Source organism: Lissotriton vulgaris, chromosome 6 (genome assembly GCF_964263255.1).
Source record: "Lissotriton vulgaris chromosome 6, aLisVul1.2, whole genome shotgun sequence".
Lineage (NCBI taxonomy): Eukaryota > Metazoa > Chordata > Amphibia > Caudata > Salamandridae > Lissotriton > Lissotriton vulgaris.
The window spans coordinates 1,862,161,248-1,862,177,588 of NC_141694.1; the positions used below are offsets into that span (position 1 = coordinate 1,862,161,248).

General features: G+C 41.9%; 1 protein-coding gene across 3 annotated transcripts in view; it reads right to left on the reverse strand.

The window, feature by feature from the left end:
* The window catches only part of LOC147709678 (uncharacterized), a 349,189-nt gene that overhangs the window by 229,134 nt on the left and 103,714 nt on the right, over nt 1-16,341 (reverse strand). For 2 of the 3 annotated variants that reach the window (XM_086928191.1, XM_086928189.1), the window contains one exon: nt 1,503-2,018. The exons of the other annotated variant lie outside the window; for it this stretch is intronic. The gene's annotated coding sequence lies outside the window, so the exon portion shown is untranslated. Of the gene's footprint in view, nt 1-1,502; nt 2,019-16,341 lie in introns of those variants that run through there. 3 annotated transcript variants of the gene reach the window in all.

Genomic DNA, 16,341 nt, shown 5'->3' on the forward strand with positions numbered 1-16,341 from the left:
TCCATGTAGTCAGCATCAGCGGGTACGCCTCTGCCAGGGTCTTGAGTAAAAAATCAAAGTTGCGTTGGCCATCCCTGGACATGTGTTTCGAGGTTGTTGCCTCTCGTCAGCAGGGAGTAGGAATGTATGAAGGGGTGCTGCATAGGCTGCCAAAAAATGTCTTCGGGTTCGGTACCACTCGTGGCACGCAGGTGCGTAACCCGGCTCGTCAGCCCCACCAGCTCCAAGGAGCTTGAATATAAGTTACAATCCAATTGGTCACACACTGCTTGTCCTATCAGCGTGTTGCCCCAAAGCACCGTGGTCCATGTAGTCAGCATCAGCGGGTACGCCTCTGCCAGGGTCTTGAGTAAAAAATCAAAGTCGCATTGGCCATCCCTGGACACGTGTTTCGAGGTTGTTGCCTCTCGTCAGCAGGGAGTAGGAATGTATGAAGGGGTGCTGCATAGGCTGCCAAAAAATGTCTTCAGGTTCGGTTCCACTCGTGGCACGCAGGTGCGTAACCCGACTCGTCAGCCCCACCAGCTCCAAGGAGCTTGAATATAAGTTACAATCCAATTGGTCGCACACTGCTTGTCCTATCAGCATGTTGCCCCAAAGCACCGTGGTCCATGTAGTCAGCATCAGCGGGTACGCCTCTGCCAGGGTCTTGAGTAAAAAATCAAAGTCGCGTTGGCCATCCCTGGACACGTGTTTCGAGGTTGTTGCCTCTCGTCAGCAGGGAGTAGGAATGTATGAAGGGGTGCTGCATAGGCTGCCAAAAAATTTCTTCAGGTTCGGTACCACTCGTGGCACGGAGGTGCGTAACCCGGCTCGTCAGCCCCACCAGCTCCAAGGAGCTTGAATATAAGTTACCATCCAATTGGTCGCACACTGCTTGTCCTATCAGCGTGTTGCCCCAAAGCACCGTGGTCCATGTAGTCAGCATCAGCGGGTACGCCTCTGCCAGGGTCTTGAGTAAAAAATCAAAGTCGCGTTGGCCATCCCTGGACACGTGTTTCGAGGTTGTTGCCTCTCGTCAGCAGGGAGTAGGAATGTAATGTCAAGACCCTGGCAGAGGCGTACCCGCTGATGCTGACTACATGGACCACGGTGCTTTGGGGCAACACGCTGATAGGACAAGCAGTGTGCGACCAATTGGATGGTAACTTATGGATATACATATTCAATGTTTCTGAAAGAACAGTCTTCTAGTCCCTACTGAGTAGCTGATGCTGCTTCAGAGTATTATAGCATTTGTTTTGATTATTAGGATGGAGTTTTGGGCGCTTCATGACTTTGCATTTAATGGTTTCCCCTTGCAAAGCCTGCTAGTCTACACAGCATAGGCTTTGCAAAGAAAACAATTCTTGACTACAATGGATCAGAGCTGGTTATAAATTATGGATTACACTCTGTATGAAAAATATTATTTTATATAACAAATGACTTTAATGTGAATCAAAGTGTAATGGTGTAATTATGTAAAGTATAATGGTTCTGAATACAAGACAATACAACTGTAACATTTGCATGACTTTATTCATCCTTTCTTTTACAGGGTGAAAACCTTCATAAGGCATAGCTTCTACATAAGTAATACAGTCTTAGGAAAAGGAGACAATGTACTAAATCAATGATTTACTAAAAAAGAATCACCCGTTCTGATGGTTAAGAACAACAATTTAGAAAAACAAATGGACTGATTTTGATAAACTTTTACAACACGTTCATGATTACATTTCATGAGGCAATTATCCTTGAAGGTTTATCATATATATCTGATAAGTGAGCCAATTGATAATATTTGATAGTAATAAAACATTATTCATTCAGAGTTCCAAACTATGAAGCAGTGCAAGTGTTGAGGTATGCAGTGCCAGTTTTATAACCCTAAGTAGACATTTTTATAAACTAAGAATGTTGACTCTCTTGTCACAGTGGTGCAGGTGTAGGATGCAAGGGTCCACAATCCCTTTGGTGCTGGGAATAGGCAGTACGCTTCATTTGAGACTGGATTCATACCTGTGTTGGGAAATCTTGAAATAAACAAGAATACAGTGAGTGAGACATAAACCACGATATGTGTACTTACAACACAGCTGAGAATGCCAAAGTAAAACTTTACATACACTACATGTTGTTATAGGTTAGTATCAATGGACAAATTGTAGCAGGCTTCTTGAAAACAACATTCAAGAATTGGTTATTTGTGTAGGTTTACTTAACGTTTGTCACAAACCATGTAAGCTCTTAACATAAGAAAAATAAAATAACAATATTCATCAAGGCTCTGACTTAGAGATTGATGGATGGGTACTCCACTATAAACATAAGGATATCCCATACACCTTACAACAAGTGCAACAGGATATAATTAAGGCTCCCAGTTTTCCTTTTTTTTTACTAATTTTTACAGATAAATGCAGACAGAAACCAGTGGAAACATCTGAAAATGTGTATTCTTTTGAGTGACGCTGTGTTTCATATATTTCAGACCAATAGTTATAGAGGTACACAGCATGGGGAGTTAAAAAATGGAATTAGATGGTCTAAAATCACTACATGTGTGCTATTATGCAAATAATTGCATGTGCATATTTTGTTTAAATATATTTGACTGTATAATGTGCAAAAACCTGGCGGGCATCAAATGTGAGTGCAGGTTTAATAAATAAATGGGACAAATATTCTTTATGACTTCATTTGTTCAGAAAACTCAAAATAAATATGAATAAATGTCAATAAGATAGACAAAAAATAAAAAAGGCTAAATAGATGAACATTTTAAACACATAAACACCATTTAACATGTAGCCCTATATATTCTGCACTGGTGCTAAGAAGGAAAGGATATCCATAAGGTTCGTGATGGAGTAACTTATCCACCAACCTCTAAATAAAGCAATATGTCATGCATGCAAAAGATTATCGGGTTCAACATCAGTGTCAACATGGAAACAGAAATGTGACAGACGATTTATTTTATCAAAGAGCTTATTAAGGGAGATTCCCCTTTTTATAAACACTTCCATTCAGATACCCATGAAAGCCTTGGATATTATGGAGTTCTCTAATTGCTCATTTCACCAAAACTGGCCTACTTAATTATACCCATTGTGAATTTCCAACATTTATACCTTTACCACATTTAATGCCACACACTGATAAAGAACATATTGGGCCACAAAGGTATTCTGAGCTTGCAGATTTTTGCAGACTGCACATTCTGCGGGGAACGCAGAGTTTAGGCAAATTTCCTACTCCGCAGCGGAGCAGAGTTCTGAGCCCCTTGCCCCGCCTTTAGCTTCCCATCTCCACCCCCCATATAAATATTTTTAAAAAATTAAATAAATGAGATTTACAAAAATACACTTACTTTTATACGGGGCGTCTGGGCTGCCCTCCTCCTCGCGAAGGTCTCTGCATACTCATACGTCATACGTACGTTGTGGTAGGTCTGCGCAAGCGCGAGCAGTCCTACCATTATGTACGTATGACATAGGGGTTTGCGGAGACCACAGCAAGGAGGAGGAGGGCAACCCGGAAACGCTGCATATAAAGGTACGTTTATTTTTTTAACATCTTATTTATCTAAATAAATATATTTATTAGGGGAGGGTGGAGGCGCAGAGCGGAGTTCCACTGAGTTTCTGCCCAACTCCATGGAGCTCTGCGTAGAGCAACTATGCCAGCTCCACCAGGGCTTAATTCTGAGATGCAAATTTGTGTTTATGGTTGGTAATACCTCCATCTATCAGTCAATGACTCTTGTGAAAGCGTGCAGCTACTTCGAAGGAAGCATTCTGGTGTGCTAACAGAAAGTATAGGCAGGCCAAAGTAGCGGAAAACTAAACGGAGACAAATAGCCAAGTTTTAAGTTATCTTTTGAAGGCTGACAGAGACAAAACTTTCCATAACTTCAAAGCTTTGCTGTGCATGAATTAAGGGAGATTTCAGACATTTTGGCACCTGCAGAAAGCGGTTATTATTGGATTGAATTGCCCTCTTTTGAGTATTTGGAGTCAGTCTATTCAACAGATAACGTGGGGCCTCACCACGGTAAGCTCTTCAAGCAAAACATACGAGCATTACAATTTTACGCTGTCCCACTGGGAATGAGTGCAGATATCTGAAATGTGGTGAAAAAATATGATGGCACCTCAGCACTCGCCTGATTAGTTGAGATGTTGTGTTTTGAATTAGCTGAATTCCGCAAATAAAATATGCAGAAAGACCAATAAGCACCATGTTAGAGTAGTCTGAATGGACCATGATTAAAGAACAAACTATTGTTTCCCTAGTTTCCAGACCATGAAACTTCTTTATAGTTGTCATCTTCAAAAAACAGACAGATGACATATATTTAATTTGCACCTAAAGGAGAGGGTGGAGTCAAATATAATGCCCACATTTCTCACAGATGAGGTAGGCTTAAGAGTAGTACCACGTTCTGCAGGCCACCAAAGGGAAGATGTCAGAGTCCATTTTGGCTAAAACCCAGAGCTTCCGCTTTGTTGGAATTAGGTTTTAAACAATTTTCATCCATCCAAGTTGGACAGCTCTAAGGCATTATTCACAGTTGTGAAAAGCTGCCTCTGTGTTATCTTGGAAGGAAAAAAACAATTTGCTGACATCAGGGTGTCAAAATCTATGCCCTCCGGGATTGCTGGCAGGCATTTATGGATTTACTACTGCAAATCTATGTCACATGTATAGTGAAATCTGCATTCATAAATATCACTTAGGGTATCTGAAGTAGATCAAAGAGTGGTTAACATACAGGACTTGACTCTATGCTTGACTCTCTGCAAGAAGAAATATGCCTTCTTAGGAATTTCTAGAGCATAGTAACAAAAGGAATATTTTATGAATTTTTGACAAAATAATCTTGGATTATTTCATCCATGCTTATTTAAAGTTACATATAAGCATAAAACAATAACCTACACAGATCCTATAAAATGAAAGCAATTTTTAGATAACTGTGCAGGAGACGCTAAAAAAATAACTTTTTGCTCATGTTTTTATCCTGCATTTATGTTTCCTTTAATTGTGCTTCACATTGCTCAGTTGTGAAATTAGTTCTACTGATTCTTTTTCTTCCATTTCTTCAGCTAATGCATTTTCCTTTTCAGGTATCTTTTATATCAGCTCCTCCATTTCCTTAATGCCCTATGTTTCTTGTCTCCTCTCAATGGATCTCCCTGAGTGATGCCGCACTATTGCCACACCCGATTTGCGTTTACCGTAGGCATGTTTGCCTTTTTCCTTTGAATGTTTTACGCTTTTATCCCTATTCTCTCTGTCTTCTCCTTACTCTTCTTTCCTTTTGTTGATGATTTAACAATAGTATCCTCATCCTAACGCAATATGCTGTATCTTCTTTTTTGTCTTTTGCTTTATCTCACAAGTTATCTCATACAGGGGCCAGATGTAGGTTATCCACATTTAACGATTCTAAAATAAAGAAATGTTACCAATTCGGTATTTCAGAATCGGTAAATGCTATGTAGCAAAAAATTCAGTAAATGTTACCAAATCGGTAATATTCAGTATTACCGATTCGGTATTTACTGAATCTGTAAATACCAATTCTGTATTTACCGAATAAGTAATTCCCATTCATTCCTATGGGCCTGGAGGCCCATAGGAATGAATCGGAATTACCAATTAGGTTTTTACCGAATCGGTAAATACCGATTCGGTAAATACCGGATCGGTAATAGGGGGACCATTTTCAAGGGTGGCAGGGTGTCACATTGACAGCCTGTTGTACCCCTGAATAGTGCATGGGTGCACATGTGGCACACATACATGCCCTAAGGGCATGTATGTCTGCCACATGGCACAGTTAAAAAAGCAAAAAATTGATTTTTTTTAAGGTTTTCGATATTTACCACCAACCTTTATTTGGCGGTAAATACCGAATCCTTAACTGTGCAATGCACTCATTTGAGTGCTCCCTACATTTCAGATTCAGTAATTTTCCGATTCAGTATTTTAAGGAATCAGTAATTTACTGATTCCTTAAATTACCGATTCGGTAAATTACTGAATCTGAAATGTAGCCACCTACATCTCAATAGCCTAATACCGGTCGGTAAAGGCCGAAATTCGGTAATTTCGGCCGTTACCGACCGGTATTGGGCTACCTACATCTGGCCCATAATGCTTAATCTCTATTTAGTTCTTGATGTTTTATCAGTGTGATACGTAAAATAGTCTTCTGGAGTATTAAGAGACATATATCTCCTATTAAAAGACAGCAAATTGTGCAAGATATCAGCTTAAAATTGGTATTTCTCTGCTGCAAGAAACTCATTTAAGTGAATATGAATCAAAGGACCTTCGATAGAAGTGAGTTGAGAAAGTCTTCTTTTCACATGTTCATAAGAAGAAAAATTGTGTTAATATTCTCTGTTCTAAACAAAGGAATGTTGTTGTGGTTTCTAAGGAACATGCCAGTAAACAAAAATGGTTATTTGTTAAAAAATGATTGATACAATTCCTGTTTACATTTTTAAAGTTCATGGGCTTTTTATGAATATTTTACTTCTAAGTTAATGAAGTATGCTGAAGATAAAATAATTTTGGTACAGATAATAATCAAATACTTGATCCATTCCGTGATAGGAGCTCTATAGTTAAATGTATTCTAAAATCTTTGCAAAACCAATTCTCATAAACCATTGCACAGCACGCCTTTACTAAGGCTTTCAGAATTATAAAATGAAAAAGATAAAATATACATATTATTCTCCATTTCATTGTTCCCAGTCTAGGATAGCTTACTATTTCCTAAGTAAAGCACTGACAAATTAATAAATTAATTCTGAGATTGAGCCTATAGTAATATCATACCATGCTCCAGTACTCGTAGAATTAGACTTTTATTTGACAAATCTTTCACCCAAACATTTCATACTTTTACTGAAGATTTTTTTTAATTTGACCTGGTACTTGTTTCACATTTTCCTTGACTCCTTTTAAGCAGCTGCTAGAGAGTTCATCATGCAATTCATCTCTGATGAAAAGAAGACTAAACAGTGAGAAATCGGAAGTTCTACTCTTAAATACATTTTGATTTAAACACAATTTAAACAACTCAGGATTTTCTTGGAGTCCTACTAAAATAATATGTTTATGGTTGTGGTTCATGAATTCCATTAAATCTATGATAACATTCAATTTCATTGCATCATTTAACAAATACAATTATTTAGAGCCTCATGTAGAAAAACTTTGGGAGATCAGAAACTTCCATTTGTGACCACATAAAAACATTTTACCGGATCCAAATTGTGATATGATAACTTATTACCGATTCACAATCTCGGTTTTCTTTTAGTTATTGGGAAGTGTCATGTTTAAGGCATCACTTCCAAATATTAAAATGCAACGGTATGCGCTAATGTTTTGTGACAGAACGATGGTTGCGAAACATTTCTTTTTTCTGACTACTGAAAGGGAGTGATTAAATTTCACAAAGGCAAAGGGGTCCCCACCGAACCCCTTTCCTTTGGAGAATGTTAAACAACATTTTTTTCAAGAAGCAGCAGTGATCCCCCAGTTTCACTTTTTGTTGTCCTTTTGAGGAATACACAATGCATAAAAAAAACTAAAATTGCTTTTCTCAAAAGCAATCATAGACATGGTGGTCTGATGACCCGAGCACCCCACCATCCCTGTGATGGTTATTGATTCCAGTAGCAAACTACAACCTACCTCATTAACATTCATGAGGTTGGTCAATATGCAACCTTCTAGGAATCAGTAATTTGGTAAGAATCACAAATTAGAAATAGCAATTCTTAATTTTTGGATATCTGGCCCTTAAGTTCTAGTTGGAATCCCTTTTTAGTGGGGTTTTCTGGATTCAATAAAGATGATGTTGGTTTAATCACCCTATAAACTCTTGCCATGAAACACCCAAACTTTCCAATTTCTTTTATTAAGAAATATAAGTCTCTGCTTATACATTTCTTATAGAATAATAAACAGAATCCCTGTTTCATTTTCCAGTGTAGAGCCGTCTAGAAAAGATGGAGCAGCTCATGTTCTTGATTTTAAATTATAGCATCAAGCTTGTATTCATAATCATCTTTTTGGCACTTAGATTCTTATAACTCTCTTCTCCCATTATAGATGGACATGGAAACAACCTTCCTATCTCCATTCATGAATTTTTACAATCTACCAGAAGACCATCTAATTTTTCATTACCTATAATAAATTGTATGTCTAGTTTGCTTCAACCCATGGTTTTACTCACAAAAAATAGTAGACTGCTTTTCTTAACTCACCTATGTGATATAAAAAAAACCTCAATATAATCAAGCAAATATCTAGATACTGGACTACTTAGAGACTTAAAGGCCTTAAAGTAATTCACCAATTCATTTCAGACTACTGAAATAAAACTGAAAGCCACCATCACACATCTTGACCATATTTAGGGTACTTCCAAAAAGCCATATACTTTAAACTTATTTTAAGCTATATTCCAGTTTAAAAGATACTCTACTGAAAATGTCTCCTCAATTCTTCTTAAAGCCAGCGATAGATATTATGGGGGGTAAAAGAAGACATGAAAACTACTAGCCTATTATATGACAATTGAGAAGGATTGTACACAAATTAAAAGCCTCCATACAGCCAATATTAACTTCATTGTAATGATTTAGAAATATCCCAACCATTAATACAAACTATTTGCCCTTCTGAAAAGTGCCTCTTCTGCAGATAAATGGCATTTTGGATTATTTTGATTCTTTAATTAACACATTTAACACTGACTTTTATTTCAGTCCACGGAAAAAAGATATATTCTTTGATGGGATTGCCAGAACCATTATTTTAATTTAAAAAGAGAAAGCTCCTGGCCCAGATGGTTTTACCATTGAATTTTATAAATGTTTCCAACTTTATATTACTTAAACATTTTTATCTCAAATTCAAACATGTCCCAAAGTACTTTTCAAGATGCCCTAATTTGTTTAATCCCTAAAGATGATTGTGATCCCCAATACTGCAACAATTATCAACCCATATCCATGGTTACCACAGATTATAAAATGTTTGCTAAAATGATTGCCCCCCATCTTGATCTTCTGTTAGTAAAACAAATTTGTCATGAACAAAATATGCAAAGAGTGCCTTTGGGAGCATCATCTCATTTAGTCTGTAGAGCTGTCATTTTTCCACTTCACACCACATACAGTATGATGCAATGGGTCAGCCTACTTCAGGGTATGCTTTTGGAGTCTTGCATGAAGAGTGCAGAGATATTTCCATATGGCAAAGCATTAGAGGTAGATTTCTTTTGACTGAGGCTTGTTGTATGTGGAAAGGCTCTTTGTTGCTGCCCAAAACAATGTTGTTGCTTCTTCCATTGGCTCTGGGATACTTTCTGGTGACCTATGGGCATGTGCCACTTTATGATGTGGGGAGGTGGCAGTAGTCCAGAGGAAGGGTGTTGGTACCTAGATCAGGGATGATGCTTCATCGCGGGTCATTATAATTCTATATGGTTGGCAATCCCACATTTATCCATTGAATAGAAGGCTGTCACTTGAACCATGCTTTTTGTTATAATTGCATACCTGGTCCTAAGATGGCAGTTCATCTCTTCTGAATGAGTTTAATGGCTCTGGGCTATAGCCTGGATTGGGGCTGGTATTTTTGTGTTGGAAAGTGTGTCCATTTTTGGTGGGTACTATGAACAGCTGCATGTTTTTGAGCTGGAATCATTGCTGTGACAGTGGGGTAGAGTCTCATGTGGCTCAAGTGAAGACATGCATAGGAAATTATTCTCTTTAAACTGGGTTCTTTGGTAGAATGTGAGTCCAAGTAGTAGGTCCACACGTTTCTATTTACTGAGAAGCAAGCACTGCATCCATTGTAGCACTCGCATCTCTCTGGGTAGTCTAAGGCAAACTCAGGGGTGGTGGTGTGGCTAATAATCCCAAATACATCATTATCCAGTCAGTGTTTTTTTTTAAAATAAAATCAAGAAGCACTGTTAGTACACACACAACTAAACACTACTCCATAAATTACAAATAGGTACAATTGGGTAGATTGAAACAACTTTGATGACTCTCTCATAATATTTCTACACGCCTAGCGAGCCCTGAATTCTAAAATCACTATACCTCCTAAGTCTATTAGGCACACTGTCATAATATAAGGGGGTCTGTATCAACAGGACAGACCCATTTACTGGTCAGTGTCACCACAAAAGTAAAAGCAAAAAACATTACACTTCACATCTGCAATCCTAAGGGGACAGTACCAACAGCCAAAATGTATATGGCAACATACAACTTTGCATATCAGTTATCAATATTGTCAACAGAGCATCATACAAAACATATGTAATTAAGTCATTGTTTTTATTAAATTGCTACTGCAGCTCCAGGACCACTCAATGGAGGTCTCCACACCCCAAAGCCTCTATGCAAAAGCACAAGTTCCAGGAGAGCTTTCAATGGCAGCAAAGCCTCTCCCAGGATTATAAATATGTTTCCCTAGAGTTATTGTGATTTTTTTAGTGGGCAGTTCTGGGGTGCTATTCCACTCTATTCTACCTGCACAACACATTTCCAAAACATTGGTGGAGCACCCCAGAAGGCGGCACCATGGAAAGTGTCCTCTCAAAGGCTTATGTGGCACTGATGGCCTGGGTGGGGTGTTGAATGAGCTGCTTCCACACCATTTGTCTTTTAACTTTGTGGCACCAGCACTTTACCTTTCAGTTTTTTATTTTTTTTAGTGTCTCTGTACCATCTGTAAAGGAGGCCTCGCTCTGGAGACAATGCTGGTTGTCTCTAATGCATTTGATAATTTCTTGATGGCCTCACATCATAATCTCATTTTAGCTAAAAACGTATCCCAGACAAATGACCTTGGCTGGTGCCATCGAGAAGCCCATTCTGGAAGTATTTGGTAAGTATGCCAGGAAGTAATGGGCCAGTTGCATGTTTGTCAGCGGTGCCAATGTCACCCCTGGTGCTGACAAGGAGGAAACTGAAATGGTGCGCCATAAAATTATGGCACATCAGTCATCGTTTTTAGCAGTAGGCCATTCAGATTAGTTTGCGAGGCCACACCCAACATCAACACACTTTGCTGCTCCTCTGTCCCAATAAAGTCATGTTGTGTTTGTCTCTTTGTCTGCCTAGCTGTTGCTCCATTCAATCTGATGTGCTGCACATTGGGTATGTGCCAAACACCCCTGTACATAGACTTGTCTGGCTCTGGGGTTCTTCAGGTTTTAAGGGTCACTTTTAATGCATGGTCAGCAAATGAATTTCAGTGCCCTCTCAGTCTGGCTGCTGGCAGCTCCCGGCTGCCCTGGTGTGCTTCTAAAGGCTAGTCCAGCTCTGTGCCTAATATTAGGCACAAGTAAGAAAAGGACACACAAGCTGCTGCTCCTCCCCCACTCTGTTTAGTCTAGCATCAGAATTGCACATTTCTGTGCACACCTACAACCTGGGTGAGGGTGAGCCCTGGTGTAGATTTCCATGCCACACCTGTCACATACCAGACTAGTGTAGTCTGAACTCCATATCTTGACACACATTGCAGCATACCCTGCACTAGAACAAGAGTGAGGCCACATTACAGCATTCCCTTAACAGGCACTAGTGTCTCTCCTTTTGACAACATATTTCAATTTTCCCTGCATTAGCGTCTCACTTGATGATGCCATACTGCAACATTCCCTGCACTAACTTTGTAGCTGCTGACATTATACTTCAGAAATCCCTGCACTAGAGTCGGACCTGCTGACATCATACTGTAGCATCACCTGCAGTAGTGTCTCAGCTGCTGACACCATATCTCAGCATTTCCTCACCACCATCACACCTGCTGACATCATAATGCAGTTTACCTTGCACCTTCCAACATCATACTGCAGCATTCCCTTACTAGTGTTGCACCTGCTGACAGCATAGTACAGCTTTCCAAGCACCTGTTGACATTGCATTGCAGCATTCCCTGCACTAGCATTGCACCTGCTGGCATGATACTGCACTAGTGTATCACATGATGATGATGCCACACTACAGCATTTCCTGCACTGGTCTCTCACTTGTTGACAAAATACTGCAGTATTCAACACACTAGCATCACACCTGCTGACATCATACTGCAGCGTTACCAGCACATGCTAACAACATACTGCAGCATTTCCTGTCCTAGCATCTCACCTGCTGTCACCATACTGCATCATTCCATACGCTAGTCTTGTACTTGCTGATATCTTACTGCACCATTCCCTGCACTGGTATCTCATCTACTGACATCATACTACAGCATTCCATGCAATAGCATTGCTCCTGCTGACACCATATTGCTGTGTTGCCTGCACTAATTTCTCACCTGCTGATGCCATACTGCTATTTAGTGTCGCACCTGCATACATCATACTGCAGCATAACCCTGCAATAGCTTCTCACCGGCTGATGGCATTCCCTGACTAACTTTGCACCTGCTGACACCACACTGCATTATTCCATCACTAGCTGTGCACCTGCTGACATCAGACTGAATCACTCCCTGCATCAGTATTACACCTGCTGACATCACTCTGCAGCATTTCCTGCAATAGTGTCTCACCTGACGATGCCATACTACAGCATTCAACACAATAGCGTCACAACTGCTGACATCATACTGCGATTCAGAAAAGGGGGTGGTGATGAACAGAGTGTCTGAATTAAGCAGACCACTCTTACCCAGTCCAAAGATCAGGGCTTGATCCATCACCGTTATTTATCTCACTGCCCCATCCCAGCTCAGAACCTGGCTATATGCAAATCAGTCTGTCCCTGGCCCAGTGCATCATGGGAACAGGGCAGACTAAACTACCAAGCCAATTCTTCACCAGAAAGGAGACAAGCTACCGGGGACCGGTTTCTGGCATTTCAGCCGTCTTCGGCCCGGCTTGCTTGAATCCTGATGGAGCAGTGAGAAAGGGACTCATGTCTGAGTATACCCTGCCACACCTATAGTGGCCAAAAACGATTCAGAAAAGGGGGTGGTGATGAACAGAGTGTCTGAATTAAGCAGACCACTCTTACCCAGTCCAAAGATCAGGGCTTGATCCATCACCATTATTTATCTCACTGCCCCATCCCAGCTCAGAACCTGGCTATATGCAAATCAGTCTGTCCCTGGCCCAGTGCATCATGGGAACAGGGCAGACTAAACTACCAAGCCAATTCTTCACCAGAAAGGAGACAAGCTACCGGGGACCGGTTTTTGGCATTTCAGCCGTCTTCGGCCCGGCTTGCTTGAATCCTGATGGAGCAGTGAGAAAGGGACTCATGTCTGAGTATACCCTGCCACACCTATAGTGGCCAAAAACGATTCAGAAAAGGGGGTGGTGATGAACAGAGTGTCTGAATTAAGCAGACCACTCTTACCCAGTCCAAAGATCGGGGCTTGATCCATCACCGTTATTTATCTCACTGCCCCATCCCAGCTCAGAACCTGGCTATATGCAAATCAGTCTGTCCCTGGCCCAGTGCATTATGGGAACAGGGCAGACTAAACTACCAAGCCAACTCTTCACCAGAAAGGAGACAAGCTACCGGGGACCGGTTTCTGGCATTTCAGCCGTCTTCGGCCCGGCTTGCTTGAATCCTGATGAAGCAGTGTGAAAGGGACTCATGTCTGAGTATACCCTGCCACACCTATAGTGGCCAAAAACGATTCAGAAAAGGGGGTGGTGATGAAGAATAAGAATTGGCTTGGTAGTTTGGTCTGCCCTGTTCCCATGATGCACTGGGCCAGGGTCAGACTAATTTGCATATAGCCAAGTTCTGAGCTGGGATGGTGCAGTGAGCTAAAAAACGGTGATGGATCAAGCCCTGATCTTTGGACTGGGTAAGAGTGGTCTGCTTAATTCAGACACTCTGTTCATCACCACCCCCTTTTCTGAATCATTTTTGTCCACCATAAGCGTGGAAGGGTATACTCAGATGTGAGTCCCTAGCTCATTGCACCATCAGGATTCAAGCAAGCCGGGCCGAAGACGGCTGAAATGCCAGAAACCGGTCCCCGGTAGCTTGTTTCCTTCCCAGTATAAGAATTGGCTTGGTAGTTTGGTCTGCCCTGTTCCCATGATGCACTGGGCCAGGGTCAGACTAATTTGCATATAGCCAAGTTCTGAGCTGGGATGGTGCAGTGAGCTAAAAAACGGTGATGGATCAAGCCCTGATCTTTGGACTGGGTAAGAGTGGTCTGCTTAATTCAGACACTCTGTTCATCACCACCCCCTTTTCTGAATCATTTTTGTCCACCATAAGCTTGGAATGGTATACTCAGATGTGAGTCCCTAGCTCATTGCACCATCAGGATTCAAGCAAGCCGGGCCGAAGACGGCTGAAATGCCAGAAACCGGTCCCCGGTAGCTTGTTTCCTTCCCAGTATAAGAATTAGCTTGGTAGTTTGGTCAGCCCTGTTCCCATGATGCACTGGGCCAGGGTTAGACTAATTTGCATATAGCCAAGTTCTGAGCGGGGATGGTGCAGTGAGCTAAAAAACGGTGATGGATCAAGCCCTGATCTTTGGACTGGGTAAGAGTGGTCTGCTTAATTCAGACACTCTGTTCATCACCACCCCCTTTTCTGAATAATTTTTGTCCACCATAAGCGTGGAAGGGTATACTCAGATGTGAGTCCCTAGCTCAATGCACCATCAGGATTCAAGCAAGCCGGGCCGAAGACGGCTGAAATGCCAGAAACCGGTCCCCGGTAGCTTGTTTCCTTCCCAGTATAAGAATTGGCTTGGTAGTTTGGTCTGCCCTGTTCCCATGATGCACTGGGCCAGGGTCAGACTAATTTGCATATAGCCAAGTTCTGAGCTGGGATGGTGCAGTGAGCTGAAAAACAGTGATGGATCAAGCCCTGATCTTTGGACTGGGTAAGAGTGGTCTGCTTAATTCAGACACTCTGTTCATCACCACCCCCTTTTCTGGACATCATACTGCAGCATTATCAGCACCTGCTAACAACATACTGCAGCATTTCCTGCCCTAGCATCTCACCTGCTGATACCACACTGCAGTATTCCCTCACTAGCTTTATACCTGCTGACATCATACTGTAGTATTCCCTCACTAGCTTTGCACCTGCTGACACCATACTGCAGCATTCCCTTCAATAGTGTTGCACTTCCTGACATCATACTGCAGCATTTCCTGCACCATCGCACCTGCTGACATCATACTGCAGTATTTCCTGCACTAGCTACACACCTGCTGACAGAAATATCTGACAAGCATCACACCTGCATTCCCAGCACTAACATTGTACCTGATAATATCATACTGCAGCATTCCCTGCACTAGTGTTGCACCTGCTGACATCATACTGCAGCATTCCTGGCACTAGCGTTGCACCTGCTGTCATCATACTGCTGCATTCCCTGCACTAGTGTTGCACCTGCTGTCATCATACTGCAGCATTCCCGGCACTAGCGTTGCACCTGCTGACATCATACTGCAGCATTCCCGGCACTAGCGTTGCACCTGCTGACATCATACTGCAGCATTCCAGGCACTAGCCTTGCACCTGCTGTCATCATACTGCAGCATTCCCGGCACTAGCGTTGCACCTGCTGTCATCATACTGCAGCATTCCCGGCACTAGCGTTGCACCTGCTGACATCATACTGCAGCATTCCCGGCACTAGCGTTGGACCTGCTGACATCATACTGCAGCATTCCCGGCACTAGCCTTGCACCTGCTGTCATCATACGGCAGCATTCCCGGCACTAGCGTTGCACCTGCTGACATCATACTGCAGCATTCCCGGCACTAGCGTTGCACCTGCTGACATCATACTGCAGCATTCCGGGCACTAGCGTTGCACCTGCTGTCATCATACTGCAGCATTCCCTGCACTAGCATGGCACCTGATGACATAAAACTTCAGCATTCCCGGCACTAGCATTGCACCTGCTGACATCATACTGCAGCAGTCCCTGCACTAGCATGGCACCTGCTGACATCATACTGAAGCAGTCCCTGCACTAGCATGGCACCTGATGACATCATACTGCAGCATTCCCTGCATTAGCATGGCATCTGCTGACATCATACTGCAGCATTCCCTGCAATAGGGTCATACCTGCTGAGAGCACTCTGCAGCATTCCCTGCACTAGCATTGCAGGTGTTGACATCGTACTTCAGCGGTCCCTGCACATGCTTTGCACCTGCTTACATCATACTACAGCAGTCCCTGCACTAGTGTCTCACCTGCCACCAAACACATGCAGCCACTGGATCCGGTTACTCCAGAGTTTTTTTTCTCTGCCCAGCATGGCTCCAAACATGGTACTTGGA